Below are 21074 nucleotides of genomic sequence, written 5' to 3' on the forward strand. Positions count from 1 at the left end.
GTATTTGTTGCCAATAATAAAATCTCAGCTTTCAAGCAAAAATTAAGATTTTGAAAAACTTGTCTCTGCTATCCTGAGCTCAAAAACTTCTCAAGACTTGAAGATTTTTCTGATGACATCAATGGTAATGCAAATGAATGTGATTTTTTAAAATATATATTACATACGTAAAATATTATATACAACATTGTATATTATATAAAATGAAACACAAACATTTGGAAGCACTGCATAATTCTTTGAACAAGTATTTTCTAAATGAGTAATGTGTGAGGTTATAAAATTAGGAATGGGTAAAAGACTTATTCAAAGTATAAAAGTATAATGATACGGTGTCAAATTTCATGTTGCAACTAATCTTTAAGAAGCTATGGTAGGCTGAATTATGTATTCTGGTGGGAGGTGGGAGAGGGGACCAAGTTCTCAGTCTTCATCCATTCCCGTGGGTGTGAACCCATTATAAAAAGTACCTCTGAAGAGATTACAGTGTGGCCCAATTGAATGAGGCTGGGCCTTAATTCTATTATTGCAGGTTTTACTTAAAGAAAACCACAGCAGAAGCTGTAATTCAACAAAACCCAGAAGAGAAGGGAAAGGACATCACTGTGTGACAGGAAAGCCAAGGAACCCTAAGGATTGCTAGCCTGACAGAACACTACTGACCCTGGGAGGAAAACAAGACTTCCAAACCTCCAAAACTGTGAGACAATGTATTACAGTTGTTTAAGTCAACCCACTGTGTGGTATCTGTCTTAGCAACCAGGAAACTAAGACAGAAACGATCACTTGTCAAGTTAGGTATCATATCAAAGAAGAATCCACATCTCAAAAGGTTACTATTACAATCCCTTTTAAGGGAGTGGACGTGGCTCAAGCAGTTGGGTGCCCACCTACCACACGGGAGGTCCCAGGTTTGGTTCCTGGTGCCTCCTAAAAAAGACAAGCAAGACAGCAAGCTGACAAAATGAGATGACACGTTGAAGAGACATGAAGAAACACAATGAGAGACACAACGAGCAGGGAGTGGAAGTGGCTCAAGTGATTGGGTGCCTCCCTCCCACATGGGAGGTCCTAGGTTTGGCTCCCAGTACCTCCTAAAAAGACAAGCAGACACAGAGCACACAACAAACAGTCACAGAAAGCAGACAGCAAGTGCAAACAACAAGGCAGGAGAAATAAATAAATAAAATAAATCTTAAAAATATATATATCTCTTTTCCAACTACATACCTGTGTGAGGCCAGATTTCATCATCTACTTCAACCAAAACAACATATTGCAAGAGAACAGAAGAAGGGAAACGGACTTGGCCCAGTGGTTAGGACTTCTGTCTACCACAAGGGAGGTCGGCGGTTCAAACCCCGGGCCTCCTTGACCTGTGTGGAGCTGCCATGCGCAGTGCTGATGCACGCAAGGAGTGCCCTGACACACAGGGGTGTCCCCTGCGTAGGGGAGCCCCACGCACAAGGAGTGCGCCCCGTAAGGAGAGACGCCCAGTGCGAAAGAAAGTGCAGCCTGCCCAGGAAAGGCGCCGCCCACACTTCCCGTGCGGCTGACAACAACAGATGCGGACAACAGACACAGAGAACAGACAACCGGGGGAGGGGGGGGGGGATTAAATAAATAAATAAATCTTAAAAAAAAAAAAAAAAAGAGAACAGAAGCAGATGTCTTTTATTAAGCCATACATTTAAAAAGATTTACGGGAAGCGGATTTGGCCCAACAGATCGAGCGTCTGCCTACCACATGGGAGGTTCAAGGTTCAAACCCAGGGCCTCCTGAACCATGTGATGAGCTGGCCCATGCACAGTGTTGATAAGCGCTAGGAGTGCCGTGCCACGCAGGGGTGTCCCCGCGTAGGGGACCCCCACACGCAAGGAGTATGCCCCATAAGGAGAGCCGCCCAGTGCCAAAAAAGTGCAGCCTGCCCAGGAAAGGCACCGCGCACATGGAGAGCTGACGCAGCAAGATGATGCAACAAAACAAGACACAGATTCCGGGTGCCACTGACAAAATGCAAGCGGACACAGAAGAACACACAGTGAATGGACAGAGAGAGCAGACAACTGGGGGGGGGGGGGAGGGGGGGGAAGGGGAGAGAAATAAATAAAAAAAAAGAAGACTGCTCTTCTATTACAAGGTCTTAAGAATATGGAGATACATGGGAAAAATAACTAATGTAACATATAGGCTATAGTTAACATTAAAAAAAATAAAAAGATTTACCAAAACACATTATCTTCCTACTAAATGTTTTTGTAGTGGGGAAAAAGTTTTTTTAATATAAATATGTTATTCATGTTAACATGTAAAGGGTTTATTATTTTAAATATATTAAATATTTTTGTAAAATTTTAGTTTTCATTTTTATTATGGAAAGTACTGATACTTGTAACCCACATAAAACCCTGCAGAGTATTCAATAACTTTTTTTTTCTCCGTCCACAGATGAAGAAAGGTTGAAAATCCATCTTAAACCTCCTTATTTGAAGCTTAAACGTATGTGGACAAACTGTAAGATGAACATATACTTGTATTCAGTAATTTCCATACAAGCCATTATTCTTCTGAATCTAAGAAAAATTCCCCCAAAATCCCCACAAATAATTCCCAAGTCAAGTTTTGTACACAAGTAGACAAGTTTTGTATACAAGTAGATCTTGATTTCACGGTCAGTGGCTATAAAAGGATATCTTAAATTTATTCCTCCTGAACATAATAGATGTACCTATTCACAGGCAGAGAATATGTTCTTGGATAGGAACTCCTTCTCCTCATACATTATCAAGAAATCCCAGAAATGACAGCCATCAGACTTAAGTTTGGCAAGTCTTGGTAGCAGCACAATATCAAAAGAAGTGATACCTCTGTTTAGCCTTTTTCTACAGGTCTTGGTACACAAAAAGTAAATGGAAGGACCATTTCGGTACTTGTTTTCAGCATGCTACCAAAACACAGAAATAAACAGATTATTGTTCTTTTCAAGACTACCACTCCCTGCATGCCTCAGGGATCTGGCCATACAAACAAAGGCAGTATTTACCTCTTCACTCATCTCCACTACATCTTCAGGAAATTCCAGCCTAAAATACACATAACAAGGTATAGGAAGACTTAGGTACCCAAGGTACATAGGCCCCGTCCACTGAGTACTAAGCACTTCTGAAAGCTGGGATGAACTCAAAGCAGGGCTCCTAAAATGTCCATCAGCCTTGGGCCAATGGCTGCCATCTTTATAACATCTTAGTAACATGCCCTAACCAGTGTTCAAACCCTCCCTGACTTGGTGCTCAAGTAGCATTTCCTAAACATATTAGTGATAATCATTTCCTCAGTAATAGGAATAATTTCCCGAAGTGTCCTGAGGTCCACTTTTTAAGCAGGTCAAAGGAAGTTCTGATTCTGAGTAGATTCTCCAACTGAATTTATGACAACAGTCATGGTCTACCCTTCTCCGTTCTGGAATGAGGTCAAAGTTTTCTAAAGAAAGCTTTATTGACAAGGGTGGTGATTTTATGTCACTTGTGATGCCTCCCTCTCTGCACCCCAGCCATCAGTTGGCTAGAAGACTCTGATCCAGTATGAATTCTGAGCATTAGAAGAGAACTCTGACCCCAGACCTCTCAGCTGCTCACCCAGTACCTCCTAGGGAGGCGACCTCATCCTACTTTCAGAACACTTTCCCTACTTGGTGCCCACCCCTCCCACCTCCAAAGGTTTAGGTTCTTCCCCTTATTTTCCCCCCTTTTCCCTGCCCTTACTTCCTCAGGCCCACCACACCAAAAGTCCTGTTTCCCAATTTTTCCCACAACATAAAATTCAAGGGCTAATGGCTTGGGCTCTGGGCTTTAAAGAGCCTCAGAGAAGAGATGCTTTCAATCTGTCCTGGGGAGAATTACTCTTCATATAACTTGGTCTAATGCCTGCTGATGGAGAAAAGATAAAAGAAGCTGTGTCTGATATTTCTTTAAATAGAACTTATCACAAAGAGAATGAAATTATGAAGGGCAACAAAAATTGTCAAGGGAATGATTTCAAGTTTTCTTCCAAGTCTGAGAAGGCAGTTTGATAATAATAACTGCACGTACTAAAGAAAAAAAGGATGATGCAGGTATACCACCTTCCTTTGCTTCTCCTTGCAGTCCTCCCATAAAAATGATCTATGAAATTTGACACAGCTGGGTATGGGTCTTGGCTCTGCCAATTGCTATTTGGTAGTGGCTGATCTCAGACTGATAACATAAAAACACGGATAGTAACATTTACAATACTTCACTGCGATAATTAAAAATGATAATAAATATATAAGTACCTATTGAGAATGTCCACAACATAGTTGGGGCTAACAATAGTTTTATTATTTCCTTTAACGAGTGTATGACACATTAATTCATGTGCCATGAATGCCATTTCCCAGGCAGATGCTTCTGAAGGCCTGATGACTTAATCTCTCCTGTAATTAGCCTTTCTCTCTGTTCAAAGTCAAACACTACTTTTCAGTGGAATTTCCTCACCATTTAGAATCCACTACTTTCCCCCCTGCTTTTGGACACTGTACACAGAAATGCCTTGTTTCAGCAACAGCCACCTACATGAATACTACATACATGGCATAAATTTATCTTATCTAGCTAGTAAGTGTATAAACATATACATGCACAACTACATTAAGAGTCAGTAATTTGGTGGGTAAAACACCAGACTTGCAGTAAAGAGGCCCAAGTTCAAATTCTTGGTCTGACCCTAGCTATAGGACCATAAGTAATTTATTCTTATCTGCCTCCATTTACTCATCTGTAAGATGTAGATAATTATATCTATTGTTAGTCATGCAAATGTTCGCTCTCAACCCCAAATCAGGGGGTAATTCGTTCTATCCTTGGGAAGAAAGAGCACTGATATGTGTGCCAGAAAAAAAGAGAATCTTTTCAGGACACAATTAGGAAACCTAGAGAGGGAGCAAACATACTATAAATACAAGAGAACATAAAAATATTTACTCTTTCCTGAGCAATCTGCCTTTCCCTGTTTCTTCCCTTCGGCTGATTCTATGGGATCCATCTTCCTCATGTGGCCAGTATTTCACAACTTGGCCAGGGGATTCCTCCTACTCTGAGGGCAAGGGGGAACTGTGAGGGGGAGGGGATATGGAAGGAAGCCTTAGGGCCAGGTCAGCTCTAGTGCTTAGAGAGGAAGACTCCCTTCATCTTGCTTCCTCCTTTCAGTGCTATGGTAATAAGACAGGAAAGAAATGCCTGAGGGCCCCCATGGCCCAGTCTAGCTAATTAGGAAGGAAAAGAGCCTGGGCCCTGAAGACCTTAAGAGAAGGACTGCCGGCAGTGACATAGGGAGTGGGGTCACCGCAGCTGGCAGGTTAAAATGTTAAGGATTTGGGATTCTGGCTATTTTAGTCCTGGGCCACAACTCATAACTTGGACTGTATGGGCAATTAAAGTAAACATGTATAGGCAAGACAGATTTGTGGAGTAGGGTCACTCTAGAAGCTCAAACTCCAAGAGCAGCTGAATTTTGTAGTCGAAGAACCATACAGAGAATGATGAAAATCCTAAAACTACATAGGATCTGATCATTCAAATTCAGTATTAGCACCATAGAAATCTGCCCCCACTGCATAACAAAAAAGACTGGCTGAAAGCATCCAAATCAGCCCAACAGAGAAGGGAGCTAGAAAGAGTCAGAGAAGAGTGAACATTTGACACCATGTCCAGGTACTCTTGCCCCAGACTTCCAAACAGGGCAGTCACTCAGGACCAATCTGGCACACAGGACAAAGTGAGAAAAGGAAGAGCTGGCCAGCCGAAGGCTTAACACTGATGATTTAAAGCCAGGAAAGAGAAAAGATGCCACACTTAAATGTAGGCTTAAGCTTTAACCAGGCATAGCAACTAGACACACTAGGACAGAGGCCATGTAAATGTCCTTTACTTCATCAAGTCGATTCTTGTGGGATAGGGAAGTAAAGTCAGGGAAAGGAGAAGCCCGGCGCCGAAGAAGTCAATCTTCTGCAGTGAGGAACTGATAAGAATCCACATGCTCCCCCTGTAGGCCAACAGCTATCTGGTCAAGGATTTTCTTTTTCTCCTGCTTTCCAGCTATGCACAGAGAAATAATATAAAATTTTATTATGTGTATGAATCACAGAGACCCCAGACTGCATATTTAACTAGAGTGTTTTAGATTTCAGCAATGATGAAATAAAGGAGAACAAATACCTGTTCTACATAAAGTATGTTATCTTTTTAGTTGGGAAAGAGAAAACAAAAGTCATTAAAAAAGAATCAAATTCAAAGACTCAGAAGAAAATGAAGGGGAAAAAAAATGTTTGTGCTTGGAGCACCTGGGCTCTCAGAATCGAGTCCGCACAGAGACTGATGAAAAACCATAATCTGCAGGTCAGAAGACTGTCAGGAACTCATAAGTAAGGAGAAGACTGTTGTTCTGTAAAAACACCAGAAACTTATGGAGGAACAAAATCAGTTTGTTTGTTTTTTTTAAAGTTTTGATATTTCAAATGAAGGTAGGAAGAATGGGAAAGAAAAACAGAAGATGGCATAGGATCCAGAAACTAGGTACTCTTTCCAAAGCAGTAGAGGAAAATGGGCAAGGAAAGTGAAGTTTTAATAACTAATATGGTTTATATGAAAGAAAAACAGAAGATGGCATAGGATCCAGAAACTAGGTACTCTTTCCAAAGCAGTAGAGGAAAATGGGCAAGGAAAGTGAAGTTTTAATAACTAATATGGTTTATATGAAAAGAAGAAAATGAAACTCCAGAGGAACAAAGAACGATGGGATAAAGGTGTTTCTGCTTTCTTGAGAGTAAGGAGGCTACCCAAGATCTAAGGAATTCAAAAGCACATGTAGCAGAGGAGATTATCTTCCTCAGTGGACCCCAAAGGGCACATGTTTACAAATTCCAGAGACTACTTCGATTTAGAAATATTTGAGGGGAATTCTCCATGTAGGGCAGATTGTGAAACAAGGGGAAAACTTACCACTGTAACAGGAGTCAAAGCCCTCAAGACATTCCAGAAGAATAGGCAGAGGCAGGGCCCACAGTGGCAGAAGGGTTACAAAAGCCTTAGGATCCTGCTGGGTTGAAGAAAGGCAGAGAGAAAAGTAGATTTGTATTATAGAGAATCTGGGATTGCAAACCTATTTTGAGGAACAGGTTATTGAAAAGGTGGGTCCCCAGCTAAGAAAGTAGGGTAGAACCATTCTTATTTCCTTCTTGGAATTCAAGGCATACAGGGCCAAAGAGAGACAATCTGAGAAATCCTGGAGTGGAAAATGCAGGCAGTTTGTGTGATTTCCCTCAAAAGCCTAATATCATAACTGGTCTCTGGATAGGAACTTTATCCCAAATGAGTTTAGGTTCAAAGGTATTGTATACTCGATAAATGATTTGGCTTGGTTAGAATCATAAAGTCTAACCACCTAACCTCAAAAGTGTTTTCCCTTTAATTTTCAGTATGAAAAAGTGAGGAAGGAGCATGGACTGGAGTCAGACTGAATGGGTTCATACCCTGACTTTACTACATCCTAGCTGTCTGTGTAACTTTTGCCTAAGAGTTGGAGAATATAAATAATGGAGATAATAAAGGCACCTAACCTTATAAGGTAATCTTAAAAGAGTTTAAGGATTAAATAAATCAATGCACAAGAAGTACTTAAAATAGTGCCTGGCAAATTATAAAGACCCAGAAAAGATTAGCTATAATTTTCATTATCCTATTTATTCCATCTACTACTCTCCCCCTTTGCTACATTCCGTAACTGCTAAGAGTAGTCTGGCTACGATGTAAACTATAATCCATGCTGTGTAGTAGTGCTCCAAAATGTATTCATCAATTGCAATGAATGTACCACACTAATGAAAGAAGTTGTTGATGTGGGAAAAGTGGGGTGTGTGGGGAGTGGGGCATATGGGAATCCCCTATATTTCTTTAATGTAACATTTTGTGTGATCTATGTATCTTTTAAAAATAAATAAAAATATATATTTTTAAAAAATAGTGGTTTGGGTGTAGATTTCATGATCTATTTTAGATTTGTGGAACATCACTTTTCATTGGGAAGTGTGATTATATATTACATTAAGGAATTTAGAAATCAAACTGCTCCTATGTTTACATTTGGATGGGACGTTTAGTTGTTTTTCTTACTTTGTGACTCTGGGTTGGTGGTGAATTACTATATGTTTATACAGCTCCCTAAAACTTTGGAGAAAAGGAACATGTAAAAGACATGAAATTAGAATTATCCAGCTTTGATTAACAGCTATCTGAAGTAGCTCTATTACTTTCTGAAGCAATCACTAACATGAGAAACGGAATCCTACAGATTACTCTGCTCACCCTGCATGGTCAGAGTTAAATAAAATAGGAAGAAAACGGAAAAGTGAAAAAACTTTCAAAATATTTAGGGATTTTAGCTTTTCTATGGGAACAAAGAGCTGACCCAGAATGATGGCTGTTAATAGGATACATTTCAGAGGACAATACATGGGATACATTTGGAGGAATTTCAAATGGTTTTGATATGGAGCCAGGTTTTTTCCTCCTTACTGAACTATACGTGCCAATCATGGTGCTTGCTAGTCTGCAAATCCTACTAACAGGAATTGCCTCTGGACCACGTGACTCCTCCAACCCCTCCCTCCCACCTACTTATTAGATCAAACACAAACATATGACCCAAGCGCTTAAAGGGGACCTATGATGATGCTTGGAACAATAATAAAAGCAACAACAAAATGAGATTCCCTTTCTCTCTCAGGAACCTAAACAATACTGAGAGTGAGGGGATTAGCCAAGAGGGATGAAGCTCAGAGGTTTGATGTAAAAGGAGACTGGAGAGGTCATGAGGGATCAGAGCAAGCCAAAGTCATGAGGAAGTAGAGTCTCTAAGTAAGGAGAAGCTATAAGGTAGAGAAAAGATATTTAGAATGGGGGGGGGGGGGGCGGAGCCAGACGGCATCAAGAGGAGAAAGACCCAAAGAGAGATGTCTTGCCCATGAGAAAGAATGGGACATGGGTGCCTTGTCTCTGAGTTACCTTATTTCCCAATGGTTTTCCAGTCCATGTGCTTCCTTATAATACATCCCTGTTTTTGGTAAAATGGTCTGAATCAATCTCTGTTCCATGCAACAACAAAAAAAGTCCTAACTAAAACAGTTACTTCAGCTTCTCTTAGGATGGAATTTTTCCCAGGAGATTCCTCAGTGCCTCACAGAGATTCCTGGCAAGTCTACCTTGCCAGACATGCCTAGGCACAGCCAACTTCCTATTCCCAAGAGAGCATGTATGTTTTATTGTTAGGTACTACAGAAACAGTCCTGGGGTTTACAAGCATCTCATGGGCCTATGGAAATGTGTGAGATCTAAAAAAAAAAAATTGGGGAAGCGGATGTGGCTCAACTGACAGAGCAACCACCTACCACATAGGAGGTCCAGGGTTCAAACCCAGGGTCTCCTGGCTCGTGTGGTAAGCTGGCCCACACACGATGCTGCCACACGCAAGGAGTGCCGTGCCATGCAGGGGTGTCCCCACGTGCAAGGAGTGTGCCCCACAAGGAGAGCCTGCCCTGCATGAAAAAAGTGCAGCCCACCCAGGAGTGGCGCCGCACACATGGAGAGATGACGCAGCAAGATGACCCAACAAAAAGAGACACAGATTCCCAGTGTCGCCAAGAAGGCAAGCAGACACGGAAGAACACAGCAAATGGACACAAAAGAGCAGACAACTGGGGTGGGGGGATGGGGAAGAGAAATAAAAAATAAAATAAATCTTTAAAATAAATAAATAATAAAAAATTAAAAATTTTATTGGATGCAAAATATGAAGAGAAAAATGCAAAATCAAAATTAATAAATGTTTAATGTCTACAATTGGTCAAATAAAGCTTTATATATATATTTCTGCATAAGCTAATTTCACAAGGGATGTGGTTGCATTTTTTAATATGTTTGATTTGCCATGGCAAAGGCCTCCAAAGGTAAAAGTGCTTAAGACCTTCAAGGTCTTAAAACCAGTCCTGCAGTAGTGGACATGTTTGGGCTGAGCTGGAACCTGCCCATCCCACCCCCTGCATAAGTTTACATTTTAAATATCATGCCAAACCACTCAAAGCTAAGAATGTTATTATTTTAGCACTTCTCATGTTAGTCTATGATCTTTCTGAAATTTTTAAGTAAGTGATGCCAAATAATTTCTATTAGTCATCCTATTGGTTTTACCAAAAAAGAAAAATATTATTTATAACAAATGGTCCCATACATTTAAAGAATTTAATTTTTGACATATGTCTGAATCAAAAGCTAGTTACATTTGTTCTCTCTTTCCTTGTTCAAGACCCCCCCTCGAATTCATAAACAGACCTAAACAATCTCTTCCATTTGGTCAGATTTTCAATCTGTGAGACAAAACCTAAATCTTATACCATGAAATGATAGGGTTAAAAACAATAAAAACAAATGTAGTCTCTTTCTATAGTTACTGTTCATCATGGCTCTAATTTTATATGCACAGACAAGCTTGCAATCTGTTCTCTGGAGCTATCTCTGACTTGACTAGATAAGATCAATTCACTCTTCTCACCTTCACCTGCAAACTCTCCACCTTGTTTATTCTGTTTATTCCTACACACCCACTCCCTTTTCTACATCTCCCAACCCACTATACCACTTCTACAAAATTGTTTTCAAAGTTGTGATCCCCTGTCAACTCCCAAGGCCTTTTTTTAGATCGCATTCTTTGACTCCTCATTTATCCAAGTCTCCATGGCCCCCAATTCACAGTACTTTCTCAGGTCTCCTCTGGCCCTTCTGAGTGCACTTTTAAAAATTATTGTTATTTCTACTTCCAAAATACAGGTATCCTCTAATGGTGTGTCCTGACACCCATCTTTTAGCTCAACTACCTCCATGGCTTGAATAGTCATTTCCTTGATGATAATGCCATGTTACCATATAAGCAGTCTTGCTTTCTTACCTGTATTTCCAGTTGCCTGAAGGAGTATCTATCACCTCACTGAAAATCACTACTTCTCCATTATTCAAAGTCCCTATAAAAGGCAACATTTTCCCTCAACAAACCTCCCAAGCTAGAAATTTCAAAGCCAACTCTTTCTTTCCGTTTCCATCCTGCACCCCTCCCCAGCCCCATCTTTCAACTTTGCTTTCTCTCTGTTCCTGTTTTTTCCTTTCTGCATTAAATACAAGGCAAAAGTCTCTCCTATTTTAAGGGAAAAAATATTTAATCCGATGCCTTATCTAGCTGCCATATACTTTTTCTTTCTCCCCCCTTTCACTCATCCAGGTTTTCACTCTTTCTAAAGCGTCACCTCCTATTCATTCCTCAACCTACCACCATACCTTGGAAGGTCCTCTCAATAAATGCTTCCTCCTGACCAATCCAAGGGTGCTTTCATTCTTCATCTTATTTGACACTACCAACCACACTCCTGTGGTGTACTCTGGTGATCTGTGGCCTCCATGTTCTACTACCATTATGCAAACCTCTTATTCCCAGCCTGCCTTACGAGCTCCTGCTCCTCTGTAATCACTGGTATATGGTTCCATCTTGGCTCTCCTCTGTTCCCGATTTATTATATCCACACAAATTTCAGCCATCTAATCCACTGGTTCTCAACTCTGCCTGTGAAAGAAATCCTTTCCTAGGACTCTTTGTTTTAGCTATTCACAATGCCTCCACTGGGTACTCAAACATTCGCTCTGAAAAGTATCAGAACTTGAAATAAACTATGCAATGGGTTACCACCTCTAACTAGTTGTCAAGCATAATGAAAATATTAACCTGCTTTGTGCAGGTTCCCTGATTCCAACTGTGAGTCTGTGGACCTATCACAAAGTCCTAGCCTAAGAGAAGATTTAGTAATAATTTATTAAATACTGATCAACTAAGAAAAGTGACTTATGTCTTCTAGCCAATGCTGAGTGCTTTAAATCAGTAAAATACTCTTTTATCCTAACAGGTTCAATCCTATATAAGTTTGAACCATACATCTAAGAAAGAATTTAAAAAACAGATATAATGGGGTTTACATTACAAAAGAAAAGGGGTTCATATTATTTATATGAGTTGTTATATCATTTACCTAAGAGAAAATTTATAATCTTTGGGATTTATGTTTGTTCTGGCTATAAGGGGTTCCTCATAAGAACTGTCATAATACCACAGAACACAATGCAAAATAAGATGTGGAAAAAAGTTATTTTATGAACTTGCAGGAGCATGAAAAATAAATGGGCTCTAGAACAGCTTTACTGAATTTCTTTTATCAGGTGACAGAATAGTCACTATGTATTCTAAAGAGTAATGATAAAGGGGTAGAAATGCTTTATTGTTAGAAAGCAGTATGAATTACTGCTTTTTGAAATTAAACTTTGGATGCCTCTGACATATCTCCAGAGCTATATTTCATTTTTTTTAAAAATCTCTCTTCTTCCTATTTCTATACAAATTAGTATCTACTATAGCCACCAAGTATTCATCTTATGAATCTTTCATTGGTTAAGCTGTGGCAATACTTTAAATCGAGGCTAAACGACTTCAATTTATGAAATCTAGTTTCATCCCTTATTCCTGAAAAACTTAAAACTACTGTCCCTGCCCATTCTTGAACCTCCTTTTGGCTTCCGGAATACTACTCCCTCTCATGATCATTCTCATCTACGCTACCTCTTGGCCCATCGGGCAGGCTCATGCACACTGCTAAATGAATCTGCTCCCTTAGGCCCTGGAGCAGGGCGCTGTACAGTGGTGAAGTGGGGTCTAAGTCAGTCAGATTCTCTTTCCTGAGAATTCAGAACTGGAAAGTGGAAAGACTGGGGTCTACAAAGCGGGCCATCAGGGACTGTAGACTCAGGGTACCCTCTGGGAATGGCCATTTTGGGGCCACGTAAATTAAAGAGAGGAGAAGCAGCACAGAGTAGACATACAGTGAAGGAGACAAGAGAGCAAAAGATGGACAGCATAACTGCACTGACTCTGGTCAACCTTCCACACACTAGTGGGCCCTAACCAAAGAAACCACCTTGGATTCTCTGGTAGTCTCTCAGAAATCCCCCTTCACTCAAGCCCTTTCATATGAGTTCTATTTATTTCTAGCAAATGTTCTCTTTCTGATTATGACTTCCTCCTTCCTGTCTAATGAGTTACTTTGTCTTTTCTGCAAGGCGCGGGTCCCCCTACCTTTTCCTTCACCGACCATGTCATAACCTGTGCTCTGAGCTTCTTTTCATTTTGCTCTATGTGCTCTCACCCACGTGGCAAAGACAATGCAAATGATTCTGAAATCTCTATACTTCTAATAGTTGGTTGGATAGTTTCACATGGATGTAGACCCAGGACACCACTCTGCCTATTTCATGGCCTGTCTCTATGTGGAATTGGCTATGTCATCAACATCAATAGAAAGCACTCCAATTAGTCAACAGTACTCTGATGACAGGATGAATCAAGAGAAGATCACTGGCAGCAGACTTGGCCCAGTGGTTAGGGCATCCATCTACCACATGGGAGGTCCGCAGTTCAAACCCCGGGCCTCCTTGACCCGTGTGGAGCTGGCCCATGTGCAGTACTGATGCGCGCAAAGAGTGCCCTGCCACGCAGGGGTGTCCCCCGCGTAGGGGAGCCCCTTGTGCAAAGAGCCCCTTAAGGAGAGCCGCCCAGCGCAAAGAAAGTGCAGCCTGCCCAGGAATGGCGCCACACACATGGACAGCTGACACAACAAGGTGATGCAACAAAAAACACAGATTCCCGTGCCACTGACAACAGAAGCAGACAAAGACGACGCAGCAAATAGATACACAGAGAACAGAAAACCGGGGTGGGAGGGCAGGGGAGAGAAATAAATAAATCTTTAAAAAAAAAGAGAGAGAGAGAGAGCACTAATTCCCTTCAGAGAAGTCCCCATCACCTGCTCATAGCTCACTGGGCCCCAAAGATGATAATAATATTACCCAAAGTCAGAGTCACTCATGCTTAAATAATTCCATGGAAAGACATCAATAGTCCAGTCTAAGCTGGATCCTAAACAAGTTACAAATGTACAATTTTATTTCAGTAAAAAAGTTATCATGCAGAAATATTTATTTTAATAATAAATCCATACATATCATTGAGTTATTCACATGGCAAAATATATATTTGCATGATTAAATCAATCTTTGCAAATCCTCTTCAGGAAGAACCTACAAGTCCTATAAACCCGGCAAACTCAGCATGTCTAAATGGAATTTGACATATTCTCACCAAAGCCAGCCCCTCCTACTGAATTCCCAACTACACATTCCCAACTGTCCCAAGAATATAGTTCCCAACTATCTCATGAATATAGTTCCCAACTATCATATGAACTGCCCAAGCTAGAAACTTGGATATCATCTACCTTCCTTCTCATCACCAAGTCTTGTCCATTCTATCTCCTAAATATCTCTTGAATCTATCTACCCATCCTGCCTATGATGTTTCAATTTTATTTAATGCCACTGTCATCATACCCCTGGAATACCACAAAAGCAACCCATCTTGCCTCCCTCTAGTCCATTATCCACTCTAATATAATCTTTCTAAAATGCAAACTGGATTATTCTCCTGCTTAAAATTTTTCAGTGGATCCCATTTATTTTCAGTATAATTTCAAATTTTATTCATATAGCTTTTAAACTGAGTAGTTTTAGCCCCTACTTACCTCTCCTAGCTCATCTCTCACCATTGCTCACTTCCAATTCCAGTTGCAGCCACACCAAACTTATTCAAATTCCCAGGTTTTGTTTGTTCCAAGATCACATCATCCTTCTTCCTTTCCTGCCATGCTCTTTTACCTCTAGGTCTTCACACTTGCTCTCCTTCTGTTTACCCTTCAGGTCTTACCTTAGACATCACATTCTCTAGTAAGCCTTCCCTGAATCCCACCCCAGCCTTCCAATAAGGATTATGTTCGATGTCTTTTTATGTACTCCCAGAGCCCTTATATGTCCTCTATCACATCCTATCATAATGTAAGAGCCTTCCTTACTTGGCTTTGCCCTCCACTAAACTGCTAAACCATATCCACACTACCTATCGCAGTTCCGTAATAAAATCTGATAAGTAAATGAATCCTTGTCCCTTTATGAAAACCTCTTCAGCCTCACTGACACCTACATGTATTGCAATATCCTCAGCTCCAAATATGCTAAGTCATGTGCAGGTCCTGTGCAATAACATACACTCCCAGCTGGTAAACTCCTATTGGTCCTGAAAGACTCGGTTAAATTCAACTTGTTCTATTCAAATTCAACTCATGTCTTTGTGTTAGAAACACAGCAACAACAATAAAACCATCAAATCTAATATATTCCATGATCCATGTTTAAGTTTCTGCATTTATTCTACAGATAATAAAACTGGAAATGAGAACCATTTTGTTCTGCATATTGCTAGGAAGCAATTTTTCTCCAATAATTGGAAGTGACGAAATTCAAATTTATTCTAAATATACCACTCTAAAAATGTTCAGATATAGAGTACACTTTAAAGTGTACTTTAATATATGATAAGGCAAATCTATTTTTTAAAGAGAGCACAATTATTAGCCATGCAGGTAACATATGTCCTAGATATAATGTACTTGGTAAAATTAAATATTCTATTATAAATGTAATACACACAATCTTGGAAAATATTTTAAAAAGCAGATTTTAAAAATTGTTCAACACTGTACCATGTAAAGTTCACAATTCTTAAGATTTTCACCTAATTTCTTTCAGACATTTCCCCATTCATAGATTTTACTAGGTGGTTGTTGGGATTTTTAACAGTTGTAACCATATCATACATTCAATTTTGTATCCTGATTTTCTTCTACTTAACACTGTCGTAAGTATTTTAATACATTTGCTTCATAAACATCATTTTATTGGTTATATAATATGCTATCTAGTGGATAAAGCATAACTTTATCATTCTCCACCTTTAAAAATACTACTACGATATACATCTTTTGTGCATAAAGCTTTTTTCTGTATGTACAAATATTTCTTTAAGATGGTTCCTAGATGGTTACCTATATCAAGAAACATGAATACTTTTAAGGCCCTTGATTTATATTGGCCAATGAAGACTAAGAGTGCCATTTTTACTACACCCTCAAAAGGACTAGGTACTATAATTTTTCAGAATCTAAATTTAGATATTTGGACCTTTATTAAATTTGTGAGAAATTTTGTATCTTAATTATAAAAGTAAACATTCTTCGTAAGAAAAAAAAAAAACCTGAAACAATGCAAAAGCATGTGAAACAAAAAAAATCATAGTCACTGCCCCATACCAACCTCCCAGAGCTGACCACATGAAATGTCTGCTATGTGTCCTCCCAGGCCTTTTTCCATTTTTATTAAGTACTGTACCTACATACACACACACAACCTTGTTTTGCATCTCACACAAAAAAGGAATTAACCTTGGTTTTCTGGCTCAATAATATATTCCAGACATCCATCCAATCTACATCAATACATACAAATCCACCTCTCTTTTTAAAAAGCCACATAACATATAATATAGAGGTACCAAAATTTATTTTGGGTTTTCTCCAATTTTTCCTCACATTTATAGTTGTGAGGAACTTGTTTACACTGTGTACTCCTATGAGACTATCACAGATTCCTCAATGTGCATATGTGCAGTTGTTTTCTTAAAATCTTCCATAGGTTCTGCCAAATTGCCATCTTAAGCGTTCAACCAAATTTTTGATCCCAACAATGTATTAAGTACCTTTTTCTCTATATCCTTGGATACCTTTGTAATTTTTGCCTGATAGCAGCCCCCAAAAAAAAGAAATCTATTTGTTTTAATCACAAGCAAAGTTAAATGCCACTTCATTGCTTTATTTGATACTTTCATTTCTCTTTCTTAGAACTATTCATATCCTTGATTCTTTTTTTAAATTATGTCCATTCTATTTATATTTTATCTATTTATACATGCCGCAAACCCTTTTTCCCATTCTGTCACTTTGTAATGTCTTTTGTCATAAAGAAATATCAAATTTGATATGGCCAAATTGATCAATCTCTTCTTTTACAACTTTTGGATCTTGATCTTACCTAAATGGTCTGAAAAGTCTATTTCCCAATACATTTATTTATATATTTGCTTATATTTTCTTCTCAGACTTTCATAGGTGGTGTTTTTGTTAGTCTTTTAATCTGTCTAAAAGTCATTTTGAATTTGATAAAATATGATTCCAAATGAAGAGCCATTTATCCCTATAAAATTTATTGAACAATCATTTCCCAAATTTGAAATACCAATTTTATCATTTACGAAGTGCTCATACATATACAGATCTGTTACTGGATTCTACTTTGTTCCATTTATCAATTTGTCTATTTTATTATTATAACATTACAGTATGTTTTGACATTGGATATATCAAATCTCCCAATTATTATTTTTCAATTTTAAAACTTATTAGCCATTCCAGCACATTTACTCTACGAGATGAATTTTAGAAGTAATTTATAGTGTCAAAAAAATTTCCACTGAAATTTCAACTGGAATTTACACTAAAGTTATAGTGTAATTTTAAGAGTACCACTCTCTTTACAATGATACCATCCTATCCGAGAATGCATTGTGTCTGCCCATTATTTAGGTTAGTTTTTAAACTCTTTAAGTAAAGGTTTCTATTTTTCTTTATAAAACTTTTGTACATTTCTTACACTTTATTCCTAAATGTTTTCTAGGTTTGTTGCTACTGAGAATAGAAACTTACTTATCTACAAGATTAGTTATTGATTAGAGAGATCTTTTCAAATGCTTAACCAATTTTATTTCTATCCATTGAACTATGTGAATAGATATAACCATTTGTGTGTAGATTTTCCTCACTGATTCGTATGAGTTCTTTACATATTGAAGGTATTAACTCTGTTTATCAATTGCCACATACATTTTCTTATTTTGTGGTTTGACTTTTAATCCTAGGACTTTGTTTTCCTTACTTCTTGAAGCTTCACATTTGTTTGCAGTCTAATACACTGATTATATATTTTTTTTTTACTATTATTTTCTCCATTGTTTCTAATAGTAGCAACTGGCAATGTATTTGCAGGACCTTTTTCCCTTAGCCTTACAACACCTGCACATTAGGTATTACTGTCCTCATTTAAAAGCATACTGGAGTCTCAGAAGCATTCAGCAGTCTGTACACACTATAAATACAATAAACAAGAAGAGATTCCAGAGATCAGGTACATCTGACTGCAAAACCTGTGCTCTGTCAATTTCAGCATATAGAATTCCTCTTTCCAAATGCTTAACATTTACTTCTATTTTCTTTACAATTTTGGGTGCATTCATAATGATTTCATTATCCTGTACTACAGTGGTTGCTGAATAGGTTCCAGGGAACTAACTGTACAGATATTCTTACATCAGTGTGACACTGCTTTAATGAATGTGGCTCTATGTTTAAATATCAGGTAGGGATTGTCACACCTCATTACTCATAATGATTCTGTCAAAAACAGACATCTCCATAATATTTAAACATTGCATCCAGGAATATGACCTGCCTTTCAATTTAGGATACACTTTCATATCTGTCAGGAAATTTTTATGATCTCCTCCAAGATTTGCACTTTTCTCAATAAGATTATGCTGACTCGGTTTATATTTCTGGTTGCACTATGATCACAGTCTTTTAATAAAATTATACTTTCTGCCAGGCTGTTTTTTGTGTTGTGTGTTTGTGTGTGATATTCAGAGACCTACTGGTTTGTATATCCAGTCACTTTACATATTTTTTTGCCTAATCATTTTCCAGTTATTGTTTTTCTAGCCAATAACATCTACAAATATTTCTCTTCATTTTAAATCATTACCTCACTCTTATTTTGTCTCTGTTTTGACAAAACTTATAAAACCCATTTTTAAGTAACATCCCAATTTTAACTTGGCTCTGAGAGTTTTCTGTTAATTATAGGGTAGACATCTAGTTTAGCAAATGTATTGCATAAAATTTACTTTATATTGCTACTTTTAATTATTCCTACATTTAAAAAATAAGAAATGAACCTTTAATTTTCAATCAAATACCTATTTGCCCTTAACTGATGTGATTTCAGTATGAACTCCAAGAGAAAGAACACATGTTTTCTAGACTGCCCTCTGAATGGCCTGCTATCTATCTAGTCTCCCCCACTTCAACTCTCTACCCTAAGCCTACACCCCACCATGGTGCATTTAACAGCTGTAGTAGTTGCTTCAAAGTACAAATCTGATTATGCCACTTCCCTGCTTAAAATCCAACCCTTGTAATGGTTTCCCATTTTACTCAGGACAAACACAATATCCTCCACATGCCTTATAAGACCCTACATGATGTGGCCCCTGCCTACCCACACTTTTCCCTCACTCACTATAATCTAGCCACAAGTCATCCATTCAGTTCCTGGACCAGGCAAAAAATTTTCCCTTTTCAGAGTCTTCCCACATACTGTTCCTCTACCTGGATAATTATCCCTCCCTTCACCCTGCACTAACACCTACTCAATCTTCAGCTCTCAGCTCAAATCTTATTTTAAGGGGGAAAAAAAAGTCTCTCCTAGGCCCCCTCTCTACAATCTAAAATTTGGTCCCCTTTTTACTCTCTCATAGCAGACATCAGAGTTGATGATTATACATGTAGCCTGGTGATTGTGTATAATTTGATTCCCCCCACTGACTACCCTCCAAGAAACCAAGGACAATGTTGATGTTGCTGGCCATCTAATAGGTAGTCAAATATTTTTTAATACCTACAAAGCCCTTACTTGTATCTTATAAATCCTAAAATGAAACCCATCACATCATTTAATTAATATTTAAATTGCTCAAACTCTGATAGTACCTATAAATAAATATCCATTTTACCCGAAGAATATAAAAGGATAACCTGAGTCTGCTGCTGCCACAAGGTAAATACACATACGAATTTATATCACTAGGAAGTTTTAAATATTACGATGAGAGTTTTGTTTTATCTAGTGCTCAGTTTGCTGACATGTTTATTCTAAGTTAACGAATTTATATGCCTTACTTTCTAAGGCCCATAAAGCACTAGAACAAATGTACATTGTAAAATATTCTTCAAGAAGTCTACTGTATTGTCAGTACTTGACAAAAAATTAATTTTAACAAAATCATGAATTAAAAGAATTCAAAGTTGGTTATTTCTAGTATTTTGTAATACAAATCTGGCCAAAAAAGAAAATACAAATTATATTGCAAATCAACATTTTTTTGGCTCACAAAGGGTATTAATACCAGTATTTATGTACGTATTTATATACCACTTTACATTAAAAAGCACTTTCACATGCATGGGATCACCGAACTTTGGGAAATAGAGCAGGTATCATCGCTACCCATAAAAGAGAAAACTGAGGCTCAGAATGAGTAGTAGTCATAACTACAATGAAGGTGGCGGGACACCACATGTAATTTTTAGCCAAAGAGAACTACCTTCATAAACCCCTAGTCTCTGCAATTAGCACAGATTTCAATAAAATTTAACTTCCCCAAAGAATAACAATAATTTTTTAAAAGCTGTTTTAAATATAAAATTTAAATTTAAATTATGATCATTCTGGAAATGGCTGTAAACTATGGTATATCCAAACTACGGAACATGATGCAGCAGATCTGAAAAATAAGCTAAAGCAATATGTGCTAAAACTGAAAGACAGAGTAGACTAGTACTTGTTAAAACAGTAAGAGCATCACACAAGTATGGAAAAGTATTTTAAAAGATCTAGAAAGATACACATCAAGCACCTAATAGTGGTTAACTGGAGAGTGGAGTACTGGTAGTCAAAGATTTTAGCATATTTTTACAAACCAATGCATTACTTTACTAATTCAAAATTAATTTTAAATATTGAACCTAACCTATGGGTTGAAGGTCATTTTTGTGCTCTAATAAAAAGCTATGAAATCTGCATTTTTTTAAAAAAGCAGGGGGCCTCTCTAAAAGACAAAATATACAAAGAACACTTCA

General features: G+C 38.2%; 1 protein-coding gene across 5 annotated transcripts in view; it reads right to left on the reverse strand.

The window, feature by feature from the left end:
• Positions 1–21074, reverse strand: part of ZNF664 (zinc finger protein 664) — a 40876-nt gene that overhangs the window by 18054 nt on the left and 1748 nt on the right. The window contains exon 3 of one of the 5 annotated variants that reach the window (XM_071209760.1): positions 7018–7111. The exons of 3 other annotated variants lie outside the window; for them this stretch is intronic. The gene's annotated coding sequence lies outside the window, so the exon portion shown is untranslated. Of the gene's footprint in view, positions 1–7017; positions 7115–21074 lie in introns of all 5 variants that reach the window. One more of the 5 variants, XM_071209761.1, reaches the window with a different exon arrangement.

Source organism: Dasypus novemcinctus, chromosome 19 (assembly GCF_030445035.2).
Source record: "Dasypus novemcinctus isolate mDasNov1 chromosome 19, mDasNov1.1.hap2, whole genome shotgun sequence".
Taxonomy (NCBI): domain Eukaryota; kingdom Metazoa; phylum Chordata; class Mammalia; order Cingulata; family Dasypodidae; genus Dasypus; species Dasypus novemcinctus.